General features: G+C 40.3%; 1 protein-coding gene across 1 annotated transcript in view; it reads right to left on the bottom strand.

Annotated features, from left to right (window-relative positions):
• CDH13 (cadherin 13) overlaps positions 1-20,264 on the bottom strand; it is a gene marked incomplete at its 5' end in the record, with an annotated part of 1,173,335 nt that overhangs the window by 711,632 nt on the left and 441,439 nt on the right.

The following is a 20,264-nucleotide window of genomic DNA, read 5'->3' as shown; positions in this document are numbered from 1 at the left end:
AAACTGAGTCTCAGAGTACCTTACCCAAAAACACACAGCTTATAAATGGTAGATCTGGAATTGAAATACTACATTCCCTAACTACTAACGCTCTACATTGTGTAGGCTTAATATTTTTCTGAGTTTGCTTGGGGAAATGTCTTGACTGTTTTGTTGTCTCAAGACTCTGTCTGAGAAAACCACTCTCTTATTTTTGCCTTCATCATGTAGTGAACTGGAAAATACCAGTGGCCTGGCATCTGAGTTTGGTATTTCATTAACCATTTTGCACTTAGGCCACCATCTTTTCCTCATGGGGTACATGCAAAGGCCCTGATGCCTTGTTTGTTCTCAATTGGAACAGCCAGTACACCTGCCTTAGCTGTAGAAGGCTGTGATGATTTGAGACATATATGTTTAACTCTGTCAGCAAAGGATGTGAGCTGGCACTAACATAGTATTTCATGATGCCATTCAGAATACTTCTGAATTAATAGGTATTCTAAAGAATAAATTAAGGGTTCTTTGTTTACTCTGGCAAAATGCCAAATATAATGACTATTCCCCATCAAGAGCCTCAATGTGTCTTAGCATATTGAGACCTCTGAGAAGTTCTGTCAGCAAGAAAATAACATTTCCCAAGTATATGTATTTGACTATACAACCCATAGTGACATGGTTGCTCATGTCCCTAACATTTATTTCTCTCCTTCTTCTTGCTGTAGAATTTGTATTTTGTTTAAGGCACAAATAAAACAGCCAAATGCTTGCTGTGTCAGCCTCCTTTGCAGCTAAGCATAGCTGTGTCATAACACAGTCCTGGCCTATGAGAGACAAACAGTAGACTTCTGGTGGTTTTTGATAAGACTTTCTTATTCCAAAGAGGACAAGTATGGCTGGCTGGCTCACCCTTTCTGCATTCTCCCAGTCTTGCTGACATGATAGCTAGACATGTATCAGCCATCTTGCAAACCATGAGGTGTGATATGGTTTGACTGTGTTCCCACCCAAATCTCAACTTGAATTCTATCTCCCAGAATTCCCATGTGTCGTGGGAGGGACCTAGGGGAGGTAATTGAATCATGGGGACTGGTCTTTCCCATGCTATTCTCATGATAGTGAATAAATCTCATGACATCTGATGGGTTTATCAGGGGTTTCTGCTTTTGCTTCTTTCTCATGTTCTCTTGCTGCCACCATGTAAGAAGTGCCTTTTGCCTCCTGTCATGATTCTGAGGCCTCCCCAGCCATGTGGAACTGTAAGTCTAATTAAACCTCTTTTTCTTCCCAGTCTCAGGTATGTCTTTATCAACAGCATGAAAACAGACTAATACAAGGGGAAAACTATGAAGATTAAAGCCAGACAATTAAGGATGCTGAGATGAAGTAGAGGAATAGCCTGAATTTCTCATAGCACTGTTGAACAGTTGAATCAAACCCAGCATCACCTACACTGAGACTTCTCGTTAAGCAAGAAAAACACCTCTACTTAATTAAGCTATTTTATTTTTTTGAGATGAAGTTTTGCACTTGTTGCCCAGGCTGGAGTGCAATGGTGCGATCTCGGCTCACTGCAACCTCTGCCTCCTGGGTTCAAGTGATTCTCCTGCCTCAGCCTCCTGAGTAGCTGGGATTACAGGTGCTGCTACCACACCTGGCTAATTTTTATATTTTTAGTAGAGGCGGGGTTTCACCATGTTGGCCAGGCCGGTCTCGAACTCCTAACCTCAGGTGATCCACCCGCCTCAGCCTCCCGAAGTGTTGGGTTTACAGGCATGAGCCACTGCACCTGGGTACTTAAGCTATTTTAAATCAGGTGTGTTACATATCTGCAGCCAAATGTATCTCTAACTGACATGCACTCCATGATTGAGTAAATAAGTACATTTTTTCCCCATAATCTCGAAAGCTCAAAGCACAACTGCTTTCGAGACACAGGTGATGGGTTCTCCTCCACAAAGATGCTCTGACAATAGGAGGTCACACAGTAATTCAGTTGCCCAGGGCACTTAAACCTCAAAGAGAAGGTGAATACTTCTGGATAGACAGGAACGTAAAAAAGGACACAAGAAACAAACAAAAACTCCTGACATTCCACATCAAAACAAACTTTTCCCAGGTCATAGATCCTTCTCCAGACTACCCCTTGCTAAATTTGCCGCAGTCACACATCTTTTCCTCAGCTAATAATGCAATCATTTGGCTCCAATCTTTTGTGTATGTGACCATCAGTTCAAAGCCAAAGATAAGCAATTTATTGGGTGTGAAAAGCGCTACCTATGGCATCCAAATTGACTTCTGAAAATTTGTTTTTGCCACATTAGGATTTTAGGACAGCCTCTTCTGCCAGTTCGTGTGGCCACAAAGTGTAGTAAAAATTATGATGGTCCACAGCAGCTTTCTAAACTCATTGTAAATGTCTGGTCTCGAAACAGCTGCAATTGGTAAAGGGTTATTAACGAGATAGTGAGACTTACCTGGAGCTATCTTTCTTGATGATTTAATATTGACAACTCAACCTAACAAAACGTAACCTGGGATAGGCAAATGAGTGGGGTAATAGTTGGATGCCCTTCATTATATTTAGCCCCCTGACCAGATGATTAATATTAGGCATGTTAAACAACTAGTGAGCTGCTAAGATTAAGAAAGTTATAAGCGTTGAGGGAGTGAAAATCTCATCCATTTATAGCTAGAGGCTCATATTGAAAAGACACTTCCAACTATAGTTCTATCGAGTTTCTCTGCGAGTTGGCATCTTTTCCAATACAAATTCTATATTTCATGTTATTGGAAGGCAGCATAGAGTACTAGAGAAAACAACAGAATTTCAGTGGGGCTGATGTGTTTTGGGCTCTGTTACTCACTAGCTCTGTGATACTGGGCATGTCAGTAATCTCTCCAAATCTCAATTTCCATATGCATAACGTGGGGGCAAGGATTTTCTTCCACCTCCAGCAAATGTGCAGGACTACACAGATTGGAATTATGTTCACTTGTTTTGCCTTCTTTATAGCTCTCCTATCCTTATTGTCTTCCTTTCAAATTTCATCACAGCCTTGTTTATACTGTACGGTATAGAGTTATGTAAATTGTCCTAATGCTTTACTGAAACAGGTGGACACACAGTGACTACACATAAAAACACCAGTTGGGCTGTTCTCCCAAGAGTATTTTGAGAATCAAGTAAGATGCTGTATTTAAAACTGTGCATCCTATACCAACCCATGATTGGTATTACTTTTGTTATGGGAGAGTCTGAATTCTTATAAATGTCCAATTACTTTACATTTAGTGAAGATATTTAGAGAACATGAAAGAATATCAGCTTCTTTTGTGGTTCTGAATCATTCTGATTCATGATCAAGTTAAATTGCTCTCAAAGTTATTACTTATTTCCCTATTAAAAAAATTCTTACAAGAAAAGTCTCTTGAAAGGGAAGACACCATTTAAAACATACTTTCTGGAAATAGACATAAATCATTTTTCCCTTTGCATGGCTTGAAAAACAAATGTGTGAATTCACTGTTGCTGTTAAAACAGCAGCACCGAATGCTTTGCTAATTAATATTGACTCTGTGGTTGAGGGACTTTTTCAGATCTTTTCCATGTAGGTTGTTCTTATGCCAAATCTCTTGATTCTGTACTTACTTCTACAACCTAACCTTAGAACTGAAATTTCCTCTTTGAAGCTTTAGTCCATCGCTCCAGTTTAGTGAGATCTTTCTGGGGTTTTTATTTCTTTTTTGTTGTTGTTGAAAGAGTCTTGCCTTGTTGCCCAGGCTGGAATGCAGTGGCACGATGGTCTTGGCTCACTGCAACCTCTGCCTACCGAGTTCAGTTGATCGTCCTGTTCTCCTGCCTCAGCCTCCCAAATAGCTGAGATTTCCACACCTGGCTATTTTTATTTTTTTTTTGTATTTTTAGTAGATAGAGGGTTTCACCATGTTGGCCAGGCTGGTCTCAAACTCCTGACCTCAAGTGATCCATCTGCCTCAGCCTTCCAAAATGCTGGGAGATCTCTCTGAATCTGGAAAATGTTCAACTCCTGTACTAGCTTGTTTGAGAATTGACGCTGGAACGAGTTAAGACTTTTCGGGCTGTTGGGATGCAATGAATACATTTTGCATGTGAGAAAGACATAAATTTGTGGGGAGGGGGCAGAGTGGAATGTTACAAGCTGAAATTTTGTGTCCTCCTCCAAATTACTATGTTGAAGCCCTAAACCCCAATGTGATAACATTTGGAGACTGGGCCATTAAGAGGTAATTAGGTGGCCAGACGCGGTGACTCACGCCTGTAATCCCAGCATTTTGGGAGGCTGAGGCAGGCAGATCACCTGAGGTTGGGAGTTTGAGACCAGCCTGACCAACATGAAGAAACCGTGTCTCTACTAAAAATACAAAATTAGCTGGGCGTGGTGGCGCATGCCTGTAATCCCCGCTATTTCGGAGGCTGAGGCAGGAGAATTGCTTGAACCCAGGAGATGGAGGTTGTGGTGAGCAGAGATTACGCTATTGTACTCCAGCATGGGCAACAAGACCCAAACTCTGTGTCAAAAAAAAGAAAAGGTAATTAGGTTTAGATGAGGTCATGAGGGTGGAACCTGATGATGGGATTATTACCCTTCTAAGGAGATGATCCTTGCGCGCTCTTTCTCTCTCTCTCTCTCTCTCTACTGTGTGAGTTTACAGTGAAAGGGCAGCTGTCTGTGAACCAAGAGGACAGGTCTCACCAAAAACCCTACCCTGCTGGTACCTGATCTCTAACTTCTGGTCTCCAGAACTGTGAGAAATGAATGTTTGTTTTTTATACTACCCAGTCACTGGTATTGTTATAGCAGCCCAAACTAAGAGAGAAATTGGTATTCTCTGAAATGGTATACTCTGTGCATTTAAAAGCATGTGTATTCCCTATTCTCTAAAAGCTGGTAATATGATCCTTGGTCTAGGTTGGATGGCCCTGCAATAACACCCCTATTAGCATAGCTGTGATCCTGTGTTCAGTGCCCGTCTTCAACTGTATACTAGTAGGCCTCTGAAATATAGACCATGTCTATCCCATTCACCAGTATGTTTCTTGGGTCTTCTACTGAGGTTGATACATAGCAGGTGCTCAATAAATACTATTCAATGGCTAGATTGATTTGAATCTAACTTTTTAAAGTTAAAAGACTCTATCTTGCCAGGCATGGTGGCTCATGCCTGTAATCCCAACACTTTGGGAGGCCAAGGCGGGCAGATCACCTGAGGTCGAGAGTTCGAGACCAGCCTAACCAACATGGAGAAAACCCGTCTGTACTAAAAATAAAAAATTAGCCGGGCCTGGTGGCGCATGCCTGTAGTCCCAGCTACTTGGGAGGCTAAGGCAGGAATATTGCTTGAACCTGGGAGGCAGAGGTTGCGGTGAGCCAAGATTCCACCATTACACTCCTGCCTGGGCAACAACAGCAAAACTCTGTCTCAAAAAAAAAAAAAAAAAACCAAACAACAACAACAACAACAACAAACTCTATCTTGCCCGGAGTCCTTACTAATAAGGACTAAAAAATAACCCACTAATTTTCTGCCAAGATTCCCATACTATTCATGTAATAATCTTCCTTGTGGGTTAGAATAAAGCCACCCCCCATTGTCACCTCTGTGTTCTGAGGGATATACTCGTTTCTGATCAAGACTGTAAGACACAAGCAGACTTTTCTGCTATAATGGCACAACACTCTCAGGTAATACAGGAGCTGTGGACACTGGACAGGTTACTTAAACTATCTGAATCTTAGTGTCCTCATCTTTAAAATAGAGCTAATAACAGAGTCTATTTCACAGATCTGTCCCAAGGATTGCATTAGATAGTCACAGTGCATGCAAAGTGTTCAGTGGAACATCTGGCTCCCAAGAAGGTCAGGCAGATGGAGGAGGAGGAGGATAGAATGTAGTTGAAATCCCTATTCTTATTCATTTAATTGTTGAATAAATACTTGGCATAAGAGTGAGCATGAGGGCAACCAAATTTTCTCTTTATGCTTTTCATACACAGGTGTCTCAATTTTCCTGGGTTTGAATTCCTAGTCTCAGCGAATTGGGACCAAACAGCTGGCTGTCATCACCAATTTGAGCAACGTGGCTGCCCTGAACCATTTCCAGGGTAGAGAAACCTGAAGAATGAGCTGAAGGGCTCTTTCCCACCATGGATGAACCGAGACAGAAAGAACACTTTATCATCACACCACTTGTTACTCCCTTCTGCAAAAGGCAAAACCTCCTTGACCTTCACCCAGGCCACAGGACTGCTGTGGGGATCCTAATAAAATAAATTTGATGAAGCACTTCAGCTTCCTTGAAAAGGGACGAGACAGATATGTCATTTTTATTAGTCCAAATATGCAAGTACTTTTAAAAAGCATTCTAGCTACTGAAATGTGAGACTCAACTTTATCCAGTTGACATTATCTATCAGTATCAGGCTGAAATTAGAAATAAGCTTGTTTTTAATGACTTGTTTCCCCAGAGAAATTTATATAAGGTAGATAATGTAACTTATTATTTTCAGACACCATGGATCATCCAAATAAATATTATGCAGTCATTAAAATCATGTTCTTAAAAACAACTTGACTGACATAAAAAATCCTCGTGGTATATTTATTTATAAAAAGGAAGAAACATATTTGCATACATACCATTTGTTCTCCAATCTTTTATTTATACATTTATGAGTGTAGGCAGCAAGGATAATGGTAACAATGAGAACTACGAAAAGAACAAACTAGCACCTAATTTGAGTTAATTACATGCCAGAGAGTGCTAGGTACTTTACACACATTGTTTCACTAAATTACTACTTGCATTTGGTGGAAGTACTATTTCCATTTAAGTCTCATTAAAGCACATATTTTCTGTTAGTATAATTATCCCATTTTACAGATGAGCAAGCTTGAGCTCAGATAAATCGTCCCTTGCTTCGGTTCCACATCCAGTATGCATCACAGTGAGGTTGATTTTGTGTCAGAGGCAAAGTTATCATAACAGAGAACAATAAGAATAATATGAATAACCATCCATAGAAGGCAAGGTTAATAAAAGATGGTGTATTCGTTCATACAATGGAATATTCTAAAGCCATTCAAATTTGTAGTGCAGAAGACACCACTTCTGGTATAGCTGAGTAGCCCGTGTTTGACCAGTTCTCCTGTAGAAAACTGCTATAAACTTTTGGCCACATATAATAAACAGCTACCTGGGGAATGTGGAGCATGAACTTCAATGCGTGAAAAAACTGGGCCGGGCACAATGGCTCACACCTGTAATCCTAGCACTTTGGGAGGCTGAGGTAGGCAGATCACCTGAGGTCAAGAGTTCAAGACCAGCCTGGCCAACATGGTGAAACCCCGTCTCTACTAAATATACAAAAATTAGCTTGCTGTGGTGGTGCACACGTGTAATCCCAGCTACTTGGGAGGCTGAGGCAGGAGAATTACTGGAACCTGGGAGGCGGAGTTTGCAGTGAGCCAAGATCTCGCCATTGCACTCCAGCCCGGGCTGACAACAGCGAGATTCTGTCTCAAAAAAACAAAACAAACAAACAAAGAAAACAACAAAAAAAAACTGGAGGCTGAACACTTGGAAGAATATGACACTGGGTAAATTTCCCATTTTTCTGGCTTGCAGCCTGATAAGAGGACCAACCAGTGCCAGGTGGGAAACTGACATTCCGACTGAAAACCCACAGTCTTGGTGGCTTACAGCAGGGGTCCCCAACTCCTGGTCCACGGACCGGTACTGGTCTGTGGCCTGTTAGGAACCTGGCCGGACAGCAGATGTGCCTCGGACAAGTGAGCATTACTGCCTGAGCTCCACCTCCTGCGAGATCAGCGGTGGCATTAGACTCTCATAGGAGTACAAACCCAATTGTGATCTGCGCACGCGAGGGATCTAGGTCACACGTTCCTTATGAGAATCTAACAAATGCCTGATAATGTGAGCTGGAACACTTTCACCCCCAAACCATCATCCCCGTCCCCAGTATGTGGAAAAATTGCCTTCCATGAAACCAGTCCCTGGTGCCAAAAGGTTGGGGACTGCTGGTTTATAGAACAGAGAACAGAGTTCATGACAACAGTAGCTGTTGGAAATTAAGTGAGGAAAATCCAGATAGAAGAGACTCAGTGACAGGAAGCCCCAACTTCTGTGTATGAATTCTGCCCAAAACTCTGCCGATGCCGACCCCCGAACCATGCATGCGTGAGCAGTCTCCAGGTATCCCTATTTGAGCTGACTCTCATCTCAGGTCAGATGGAGGATGCAAGTTTGACTTTAGCCAAGCTGAAAACAAACAAAGCCAATAAACGAACAAAATGTTCCTTTAAGGAACAGAACAGGACAGAATGGTCAATAAGAATACATATGGGTAGTTAGGGTAATGCAAATTAAATCCACAATGGGATGCCACTACATACTCACCAGAATTGCTAAAATTAAAAAATCAGTAAGAGCAAATGTTTGTGAGGATGCAAAGCTGTCACTGCTCTCATGCGTTATCGGGAAGAGGATCAACCACCTCAGAAAAATAAGTGGACACTTCTGATAACACTCAATATGAATCTACCCCATGACATACCCTTTTACTGCTAGGAGTCTACCCAAGAGAAAGAAAAACAGGTCTATACACAGAATTGTGCATGAATGTTTTTTATAGCAATTTTATTCATTATAATCAAAAGCTGGAACCAACTCAGACATCCATCAATAGGAGAGTGGATAATAAATATGGTCTATACAAGTGACCAGGTGACAGAATATTACCTAGCAACAAAGAGAAATGAATGCTGATGTATGAGCATGAATGAATCTAAAAAATCTTATGCTGGCCAGGTGTGATGGCTCACACCTGTAATCCCAGCACTTCGGGAGGCCAAAGTGGGCGATCACTTGAGGTCAGAAGTTTGAGACCAGCCTGGCCAACATGGCAAAACCATAGATCTAGTAAAAATACAATAAATTAGCCAGGCATGGTGGTGTGCACCTGCAATTCCAACTACTCAGAAGGCTGAGACACAAGAATTGCTTGAACTCAGGAAGCAGAGGTCCAGTGAGCCAAGATTGCGTCACTGTTCTCCAGCCTAGGTGACAGAGTGAGACTCTGTCTCAAAAAAAAAAAAAAAAAAAAAAAAAGAAAAAGAAAAAAAGAGAAGAAAAAAAAAATCTTATGCTGAGTGAAAGAAATCAAACAAAAATATATATACTATATGATTTCATTCATATACAATTCTAGAACCAATGAAACTTGAAACAAGTCTATGATGGGAAAAATCAGAACATTGGTGGCCTCTAGGAAGGTCATGAGGAAACTTTCTGAGGTGATGATGATGGTTTCTATCTTGATGGGGGTTTGGGTTGCACAGTTGTATTCAGTTGGCCATTATTTTTAATGTCAAAAACAGCAATTACTTTTGCACCAAAGTAATATATGCTTGTCAAAATGTAAACATTACGCATAAGCTTTGTGGGTTTCATAGCATGTAAATTTTCCTCAAAAGAAGAAAATAACCAAAAGCAAATATTGAATTCCAATTAACAATATGCATGCAGATCTATTTAGGGGGTGGAGTGTTAAATATCTGTTGCTTACTTTGAAATGCATAAAAAGTAAGGTGGATGTATAGAGGGAGAGACGTGTGTGTGTGTGTGTGTGTGTGTGTGTGTGATGTGTATATTTATATATATAAAGCAAGTATATGGAAATGTCAAATGTAAACTGTAGAATTGAGGTTATGGGTACATGGTTGTTTAGTGCAAAATTCTTTCAACTTTATGTTTGAAAATGTTCATAATAAAATATTGGAAACATCATGGTTCAGAAATGATTTTATGAAATGTCAGGACAGGCTCCCTTAATGCTATGCAAGGATCTTTGTCTAGCCAAGGAGACACCAGTCCTGCCAGTCTAAGCATCCCAATCCCCAGCAATAAGCTCTGAATGAATAAGACATGGCAATGGATTCTGATCCAGACACTTATAATACTCAGAAATGAGGACGAATGCTTTAGTCATTTCCTAGTTTTATATGGAACATTTGGGAAATTTGGCTCTATCATTTTCTTTTTGGAATTTTATCAGACAATGCTCAAAAGCTCTTTGTGCCTGAGTAAAAAAGCCTGGTCATGCCATCATGTTGAGTTTGATATCCATATGGGCCACTTGGTCTCATCATAGCTCATTTACTTTTTTTTCCTTCCAATTTTATGTTCATCAGGCAGGATGTCTGGAATCAGCAGAACTCAGGTTCTGGCTCTGCCGTTTGTCAGCTTTCAGCCATTTTGCATACTTCCCTTAACACATTTAGATTATTTTCCCCTCTCATTCCTGGTTTGGTTTTTGTCACAAAGCTGATCCTGCCACTTAAAGGTATAATGTAGCTCTTCGTATGTGTTTAGAGGATTTTTGCAGCAATTCTGCCCATGAATATGTGCAGTATCAAAGATCTTTAACTGATTTGACTTCTAACACAAACTCTCCATTTGCAGAGCTAACTCATGAATCCATAAGCTTCACCAGAAGCACAGGGAAACCTGATCACAAAGCATAAGTCAAAGTATTCCCAGGCAAGATTGATATGTCTCTATTGGAAAACTCAAACAATCTAAAATTTAGCATTTCCTTGTAATTACTTTGCAGGGACCTCCTTGCCTAACTCAGTACAGATACAGTGCTAATGTCCACTTCACAGAGAACATCAAAGGTCATCTGAATCCAAACATGCTGAGAGTGCAGCAAAGGGACAAGGTACACACTGGATGCAACGCTCAGCAACCACAACCCTGTTCCCTTTGCATCCACAACAATCTTATCAGACTCTGCCTAGGCCATTCTAGCTCAAGAACACTGTCCTTCACCCCAAGGTTAAGACAGGAAAATGACTGGGAAAGAAGAACCCAGCTCACATGCTACATGTAACTAGCGCTAACAGGGAAAGCTCAGGTAGTAAACCTTGGTCATGCCATTGTCACAAGTTCATCTTCACAGGGCCACTTAGTCACTCTCTTTGTGGTTCCCTGAGACAAGAACTGGGGTGAAAGTCTTTTATTTGGGAGGTTATGCCAGGAATCACAAGTGAGGGAGTGGGGAAGTAAGACAGGGCGTGGACACAAGCCAATAAAGGGTGCATTCATGGAAAGACTTCCACTGCGGGCAACTGGAGGTCAATCCTACTGGGGACTCTCTAAGAGACAGTGAGAAACATCCCCCAGAATTGTCCATTAAGGGTCAAGGATGCTGGACCCAAGGATGTTTATCTACAGATCTTACCCCTCATTGGCTGAGGATCCCCTATCGCCATTACCAGCCCAGCAAGCTGTAAGGTGAGAGGCAGTGGCTCTCTTGCTGAGGCTGCACGTGTCCTCAGAAGTGAGCCTCATTACAAGGGTTGGACACCAACAGGGTCTGCAGCAATCTCTTTTTTGCTGTTTGTCTAATTTTGCGTCTTTCAGACAGTCCATGTGATGTCTGGAATCAGAAGACCTGAGGTAAAATATGGACTATTTATCAGCAACTCACTTTAGCTTCGGCTTTAGCTTCCTTTTCTGCAAATGGAGCTGGTAATAGCACCAGTGAGGACTGTGTGAGACGACGGCTATGAAGGAAGGCTCCAAAGACTCCTGTTCATAGAAATCAGTCATTGCAAAAAATAACAGATGCTAGCAAGGATGTGGAGAAAAGGAAACTCATACACTGTTGGTGGAAAAGTAAATTAGTATAGCCATTATGGAAAACAGTATGGATATTTCTAAAAAAAAACACTAAAAACAGAACTACCGTATGATCCAGCAATCCCACTACTTGATATTTACACAAAGGAGAGAAAATCAGTATATCAAAGGGATACATGCACCCTCATGTTTATTGTAGCACTATCTACAATAGCAAAGATATGGAATCGACCTATGTGTCCATCAGTGGATAAATGGATAATGGATTAAAAAATTGTGGTATATTTACACAATGAAATACTATTTGGCTATAAAAAAGAACGAAATCATATTATTTGCAGCAACCTTAATGGAACTGGAGATAGTTATGTCAAGTGAAATATGCCAGACACAGAAAAAGAAATACTGCACATGCTCACTCATAGATGGGACCTAAAATATGGAGAAAAAGAGTGCAGTGGTGGTTACCAGAGGCTGGGAAGGATGCAGGTGTTTGTGGGTCTGGGAGAGTAAGTGAAGAGAGATTAGTTAAGTACAAACAGGCAGTAGACGGAAGGAAGAAGTTGTAATGTTAATAGTAGAATAGGGTGACTACAGCTCACAACAATGTATTGTACATCTCAAAATAGCTAGAGGGGAGGACTAGAAATGTTCTCAACACATAGAAATGATAAATGATCGTGATGATGGATATTCTAAATTCCCTGACTTGACCATTACACATTCTGTACATGTAACAAAATATCACATATATCCTAAAAATATGTAAAAATATTATGTATCAATAAAAAACTTAAAAATAAATCTGTCACTGGTAGACAACTGCTATGCTGTACTGTATATTATATATATTACATATAGGTACTATGCTGTAGTATAGTACATATATAATGTTATACTAAGTATATTGTATTAAATATATAATCATATTTTAAAATTTTTGTGGAGAGCTATAACGTCAGGGTAACTGACTAAGTGGGCCACATTTTCTCTGTTTCCTCAAGTTCAATATATTTTTACAGGAATAAAATCTGCAATAGGGGATTCAGCTTCTTTAAAGGCAGCTGTTGTATTCTCAGGAGAATTTTAGGGGGGGCTCACAGGGAGCAAAATGTGGGGAATTCTCATCGCCATGTGTGTGAATGCCTGCCTAACTTTTGTGATAGGTTATTAAACAGCAGCATCTAATTAAATACAGAAAAAGGTCAAGATTCCAATATTCTGTTTAATATAAAATGGAGGTAGCATGGTGTGGTAATTAAGAAAACTCTCTCTCTCTCACACACACACACAAACACACACACACACAGACACACACCCCAAAGAGAGAGCCCATTCCTTGGTGCTGAGTCACCTGGGTTCCACCTCGAGCTCTGTTTCTTACTAGCACAGTGATTTCGTGCAAGCTCTGGAACCAGACGACCTGTACTCAAATCCAAGCTTCACAATCACTAGCCATGCAAGCCTGCCTGGATAATTCCATGTCTCTCAGGTTGCGCTTCCTTACCTGTAAAATGGGGTTCATGGGGTTCAAGGTTGCCACGAGGAGTTGGTGAGCTGCCAGCACAGTGCTGGACTCAACACAAGCACTTAGGACATCTTCACATCGTTACCATTTGAAAAGTGTTTCTTTCACATCCTAGTAAATGAAACTACTCTCTGAAAGGCCACATCATCTTAAAATATCTGCATTTCATTCTAATGTATATTTAAAAGGAATTTTAGAGCCCAGAGAAATTTTAGAAATCCTCCAGGGCAGTCTTTCTACAGCTTTCCTCCAATGTAGGGGATCTTGTTAAAAATACAGATTCCGATTCAGTAGATCTAGGGTAAGGTCCGGGATTCTGCATTTCTACTAGTGAGGGGTGTTCTTAAGGGAATTTTAGGGAGGTCCAACAGGGAGAAAAATGTGGGGAATTCTCATAACCACATTGAACCATGCACAGATAAAGCTTCGAGGCAATTAAACCCCTCATTTCCCAAATGGGACCCAGAACACCTAAGCTGAGTCACCTAAGATCACACAGCTGGTAAAAGAAGACTCATATCCAGAATCCAACTGTTCTGACTCCAAGTTTGTGATCCCGTTGACAAAAAAACACAAATATCTCTAGCTTTTGACAGAAAATTCTTCCCAGCTGGTTGCAGAGAGGACAGGCATTTCTAATGATTTTCCATAGTAAGAGATACCCAATGTTGAGTTAGAATCCTCCAGGAAAAACTAATTGTGTTTATGGTCTGGAAGACAGGATCATATTGTAATGTACATGCCCAACATATGCATTATTTCTAGCATTATATATAAACACATCAGCAATCTAACCATTGTCAACAGATTAACTAAATGATTGCAAACTTTGAAGTATCTTTGGAACACCTTGGACAAGTGAGTCTGGTTTTTTCAACCACATCTTTTATAAACCGAATACAGAGCAAGCATTTCCAATGAAAGTTTAGCACCCAAATTGAGATTAGCTTTAAGGGTAAAATCCGCGCACAATTTCAAAAACTAAGTACAAAAAAGATGTAATAATTTTTGACTTGACTAAATGTTGCAATAATCATATTTGCATGTACTGGGTTAAATAAAATATACTATTAAATTAATTTTACATATTTATTTTTAGTTTTTAAAAGCTGATCCAAGAAAATTTAGAATTGCATATGTGCTTTAAATTATATTTCTCTCGGACATTAGTTTAGAGAGATGGATGATTAGATGACCACACAGATGATGGAGTATAGAATCAACCCTGTGTATTTTACTTATAATCTATGTATAATATAAATGGGATATTTATAACTCACATACATATAAACTATTTCAGAACTCTGTCATGCCTACCTATTCTCTCAAATTGATTATATATGCACCTATATATGACATATATTTTTAAATGTTTGTTCAAATATTTAACATGGTTAAATTTTCTCCACATATTCTTCTCTTATCAATTTACTTTTCTGTGTTTATGACTTGAAACAACTATTCAGTACAACTTGCTCATACCTGAAAGCCAACTTCATGAATTATTAGTTTTCCAGTGGCACGGGGGAAGCACCCACAGCTCCCTGAAGTGAACAAGCCTCCCTTCCTCACTGACAGGTGTCTATTGATGGGTCAGTGAGGGCAGACGTTGCTCTCCTCCTGCTCAGAGAGCAAATGGTCTGGCGCTTTAACCAAGGCTTGAAGGAGCTCTCACGGAAGAGCTACATGGTAGTCAGGAGCATAGGTTTACAACTGGGCTCTTAATAGGAAGGGGAGCATCTATGGGCAGAGTATTTAACCTCCTTGATTCCCAGTCTCCTTTTCTGAGAAAGGGGGATCATGAAAGCCCACGCCTTGCAGGGTTATGTGAGGATTAAATAATACGCTGCTGGTGGAGGCTTTGGCTTATTGCCTGGCACAGATGAAGCATTCAGTCCACACTTGCTGTGGTGTAGAGGCTTCTAACGCTCATGTATAATCAGGTCTCTGCTTTTCTGAGCATGTTCAGAACGACACTTTCCTGATCCCTTTGCAATTAAATGAGGCTATACATTATTATGATCAATAAATCACAGTAAGAAGCATGGTGTGTCATGTCTAGGAGAGCCTTCAGTTGTGAATGCAGAATCTGGAATGTTCTTTTCCTTTGCCAGGGAGAACTCAGATGCATCATGTTAAGACGGTGCTATCATGACCTCATGTGGCATGACTACGTGAAGCATAACTCCTCTCCTAACTTAAATTGGTTGTATATCATGAGCAATAAACAAACTCCTGTCGTTTAGGTCATTGATATTTGGGGGGGCTGTTTATTACTGTAGCATAACCTAACCCTGCCTGATTTATATACTATTGCTTAAGACAACTCCTTTGCTGAACTAGGTTTTTACATTTGAATTTCCAAGGCTTTCCCTTGGCTCCTGATTTATAGCCCCTCACAGATAAATAGTTCAGTCATTCCCTTCAATGTAATTGAAGGTCAATCATCTTCTTGGGTGTCTCAGCATTGTCCAGTCACACTAGGGCTTTCCTTCCTGAGAAAAAATGGATTATATTAGTCATGTTTGCTTTTCTAAAACAACTTTTACTTAGAAAATAACCTTTATGACCAAGATTCTTTTTTTAATACTGCACCAAGGCTATTAAAAAGAATGGAAACTACAGATCATAAAAACATCAACAGTAAAACACTCATTTCCGTGCAAGTTGTGAAATAAAATCAGTGTATGTTAACTTATTCTTTAAGAAGAAAAGAAGATAAAGGGAAAGTTCCAATTTTTGTTATGATTTAATCCCAGTTTATGAATTCCTTGTTACTTATGGCCAGAAGGGACCTCAAAGGTCATCATATCCAACACCCTTAAACTGTCAGTATCAACTTGATAGTGGCTTGCATCAACTATTTAGTTATAGGGAAAGAGACCACATGTATTTCCAAGATTGAGTTTTTAAAGGATAGTTAATGATTTTAACGTTCTCTAGAAGCAAAGAAAGCTGAGATTTGTTGCTGCAAGAGCAGAATTTCTTAATAAGCATGCCAAGAAGCAAGAGGATTTCAGAACAGCTAGTGTGATATTTTAGGTGAAAACAATTTTTCTATCTAAAGAAGCATCAAGTGCCTTGAAAAAAAGGGAAGTTGGTCCTCAAAATTTTGGGAAATTTTTAAAGTGCCATTGGCCCAATTTTTCTTCATTTCCTTACTTTTATTTCTTTTTCTGGTACCCATCAACTACACTGATTGCCGATTTCTGTCTGCATTTCTAGAGAGAACAAGAATCAATATTTAGTTCAAATGGTTTGTTTTCCTCTAAAAGACAATTGCTTGCTGCCTGCCCTTGTGAGAGACAGAACCTACGGTGTTAAATCTAAGGTCACAGGAGGTGCATGGACCAGGTCCTGTCCACTCTGAGCAGGGTTAGCGCTGGACTGGGTGTCAGAGTGAGCCTTTGGGGAGAGCCGATCAGGGTGAGGATGGCCCTAGCCCAGGAACAGACAAGATGGTGAGGCTGGAGGAAGCAGTGATAGTCTTTCTGAGAGGCAGCATAGCATAGTAGATAAGATTCTAGTAACACATTTCCTGGGTTTGAATCTTGGCTTTGCATTTTTTAGATAGGTGACTTTGGATGGTGACTTACCCTCCTCATGCCTCAGCTTTTCATCTTCAAAATAAGAATGATAATAACAATTTCTACCTTAGGGGGCCTGTTACATAGATGAAATGTTCACATAAAACAATGCCTGGCATGTAGTAGGTGTTTCTATAGGTGATTCTTAGAAAAGAAAACGGTATTGCAAAAATTATGTGATCATATTTACAAATTATTTTTATTAATCAGAAATCTGAAACTCACATTTCCACTAAAGAGTGCCACAGTTCCACTAAAGAGCCCTGTGGATGAATATTGATTGGTGTTAGAACTCTGATAAATAAGGGTGGCCTCATCTGAATGACATTGAGACCACTGATTACTCCTTTATTGGAAAATGTGCATTGACAAAAATAATTCAAGATGCAAACAAATAATTCAAGATGTGCAATTAAATGAAATAATTTAATTAGATGTTTTATGGGATAATTGAAACACACGCCTTTGGGATTCTGATAATCTGACTTAAATCGAAGCAGTTAATGCTTCTTGTTCTTGGATACCCAGACAACTGAACTAGGGGCATGGGAAACGGGTAACTTTTGCCCCAGCAGCAAACCTTCTAAACCTTCATAGTGAAAACATTCTTAACCAGTGGGTGGCAATCATGTGTCATAATGCAAAAGACCATATTTCCTTTTGGAAAGTTTAGACATTGGCCAGAAATTGAACAACAAGGGGGCGGGGAACGGTTAAGGCAGAAAAATTGGCAAGCAGGGTGCCCACAGCCCTTGCACTCCATGAACTTGCAGACTTAAAATACTGAAGCTGCAAAGATGTAAACCATTCCCAACCTTTTTACACCAACTGCCTGCTGAATTCTTCTTGCAGAGCTATGGGACATATTTTTTTTAAATAATGGCATTAAAGATGAAGACCACGGAGGCCAGTATGTTTGGCGATGGCAAAGGCTTATTGGGAAGTCAGCAGAATGGTCAGGTGGCTGGTTCAGAGGGTCAGGCCATAGTGTTTACAGAGGCTGGTTACAACAAAAAGAGCAACGAGTGTGAGAATTGTACCGCCCACAGCCTCACCTTATTGGCTTTTGCTCAACATTTGCCAAACCCTGAATGACATCACACAAGTGAGAGGGTAGCATCCTTCATATGAGACTAGTCTCCAAAGTTACAGAGTCTTGAGACGTTCCACTTAATAGCCAAGCAGCAATGAGTCAGTCAGTTTTCCTCCATAAGTCTCAGTTATTCTAGATAGATAATAAAGTGGGGATGAAAGTTACATGCAAAACCTTAGGGTTTTTTAGACACTAAGTGAGATAATGCCTATAAAATGATTAGAATGATGTCTGGCACTTAAGAAAATGTATAGAAATATGATTCTAATTTCATTGGAAGTTGGCATCTGCTGTGTACCATTCAACCCAGCAGATCTGACTGTGCTAATGCTCTCAGCTATCCATTTCAGGTGGGGCCCTTGTTTTGCCAAGTCCTCCTTGTATCTTTCACAAAGTGGCAGTCATATGGATCTAATAGAGGAGCTGGGAGGATTGACTGAGATGATGAATGGATCATGCTCTGGTAGCGTCAGAGTTTAGAATGAGGGTGAAGGCTTCTTAAGCCCAGGCCAGGGATATTTTTCATAGGTCCTCCTTCAAACTTTTTGGCCAGAGCAGGTGGTGAAATGGAGGATAGAGGGGATGTGAGGCCTGAGACACTCCGGTATCTAGAGGCCGGAGAGAAGAAGAGAGGAGCAGGTAAAGCAGGCTGACGGAAGGAGAGGAACCAAGAGAGATTACTACTCTGCTCTCTGCTTTTCCTTTTTCATTAAAATGCTTTTCTTCATCCTATTCTGTTTCAGTATTTTCCTTACCTACTTTTGTTATTCAGTCATGTTTCCCTTGACTATAATAAATCAATTGCACTACAATTATTATAGGTTGTGCATTTTATCCCTAAAGTTAAATATTCAGTGAGGTTTTTTGATCATGAATCTTAATTTGTGGAGGTTGTAAAACATTAATACTTCCAAAATGCAACAAAAAATGATTGTCGTTTGTATGGTTGTTTCCTATCATTTCTTGAGCACAATCATGTCTCAAACACTATATGGGTTCTTTTACTTGTTTGCTATCACTGAGTCCTTGATACAACCAACTATGGATGGTTCCCATTTTATAGAGCTGGAAACTATGGCTCAAAGGGATATAGTGACTTACTATAGTTCTGCATGGTAGTAGACAAGTAGACAGTCGCATTCCTCAGTTCTGAGCCTGTGCCGTTAACCACTGTACTATGCAGAGCCTCCACAATACTGATCAACATTACTCAGAGATACAGTGAGTTGCCTTCTGCTGCTGAAAGATTTGGTAGGAAGAGAATGAAGGCTGCTCTTTGGAATGAGAGCAAAGATAAATGTAGCAAAGACAAAATGGCTCCTAGGGAAGTGAAAATCTACTACCTAATTGATGGTATTAGCACATCTAAAGAATGAACGACGTTAAAAAGGTCAGTCATCCACAGCAGCTTGGAAAATAAGACGCCTCCTGGAGGCAACTTTGCAGTACTCATCCTAGAGGCAGGAAAAATTGCTGAAGCAAAGACTTCAGCATTTGGTGACAAAGACTGAACCCCTTGGTAAAGTCTGAACCCCTCGGTAAAGTTAGGCTTTCTTAGTCCAGTGCCTTTAAGCACTCACTCTAACCAACACTTCATGCTCACTAAGCAGCCTTCTGATTATGAATTGGTCTTCCATGAAGGGTAGAGTAGATGCAGAAAATGTGCTGACCGTGTGGACTTTGAGCATTCCAGTCTCTGTGACAGTAATTTTTCTTTGTAAATTCACAGACTGACTTCACACCGGGAGAGAATTTGCTGATCGTTTGGACTTCGTGTATTTCAATGCATGTGATAGTCATTCTGCTCTTTAAATTAATAGATTGGTTTTATATAGAGACAGAAAATGCTGACCATATGGACTTTGAGTTTCCTGGTCCTTGTCACATCATTTCTCTTGCAAATTAAGAAATTGGCATTCAGGCTTTATAATCCCTTTCGTAAGCATCAGTCAGCCCTAAGAGGCAGTTCTTCTCTTTGGGTCGACGATTTCAGGAGGTCCTTGGTCAGAAGGCCTCCCAGCTTGGTTGGGCAACCAACTCGCTGCCTTTTGTTTAGGACTTTTCCTGGGATTAGCACTGAAAGTCCCACATCTTGGGAAGCCCGTGTGTCTCAGAAAAACAAGGGCAGCTCTCTCAGGACTATCCTGGTTTTAAAACTGAAAGTCTTATGTCTTAGGAAGCTCCTCTATCTCATGCAAATTGAGAAACTGATTCCCCTAGAGCTTAGTCACTTGTTGAGAAGAACTCATCATCACCATGTACCTGAGAAAAAGCCAAAGTGCTTTAGAAATTATAGACAGGTGCCACATTCAAATTTCATATCTAGTTTTAGAAGAATCTTTAAGCTGTCACTATCTTATTACATCCTGAT

This window comes from Pongo abelii, chromosome 18, assembly GCF_028885655.2.
Source record: "Pongo abelii isolate AG06213 chromosome 18, NHGRI_mPonAbe1-v2.0_pri, whole genome shotgun sequence".
NCBI classification, from domain to species: domain Eukaryota; kingdom Metazoa; phylum Chordata; class Mammalia; order Primates; family Hominidae; genus Pongo; species Pongo abelii.
The sequence above is the reverse complement of the archived record's forward strand: the minus strand, read 5'-3'. Positions and strand labels throughout refer to the sequence as shown.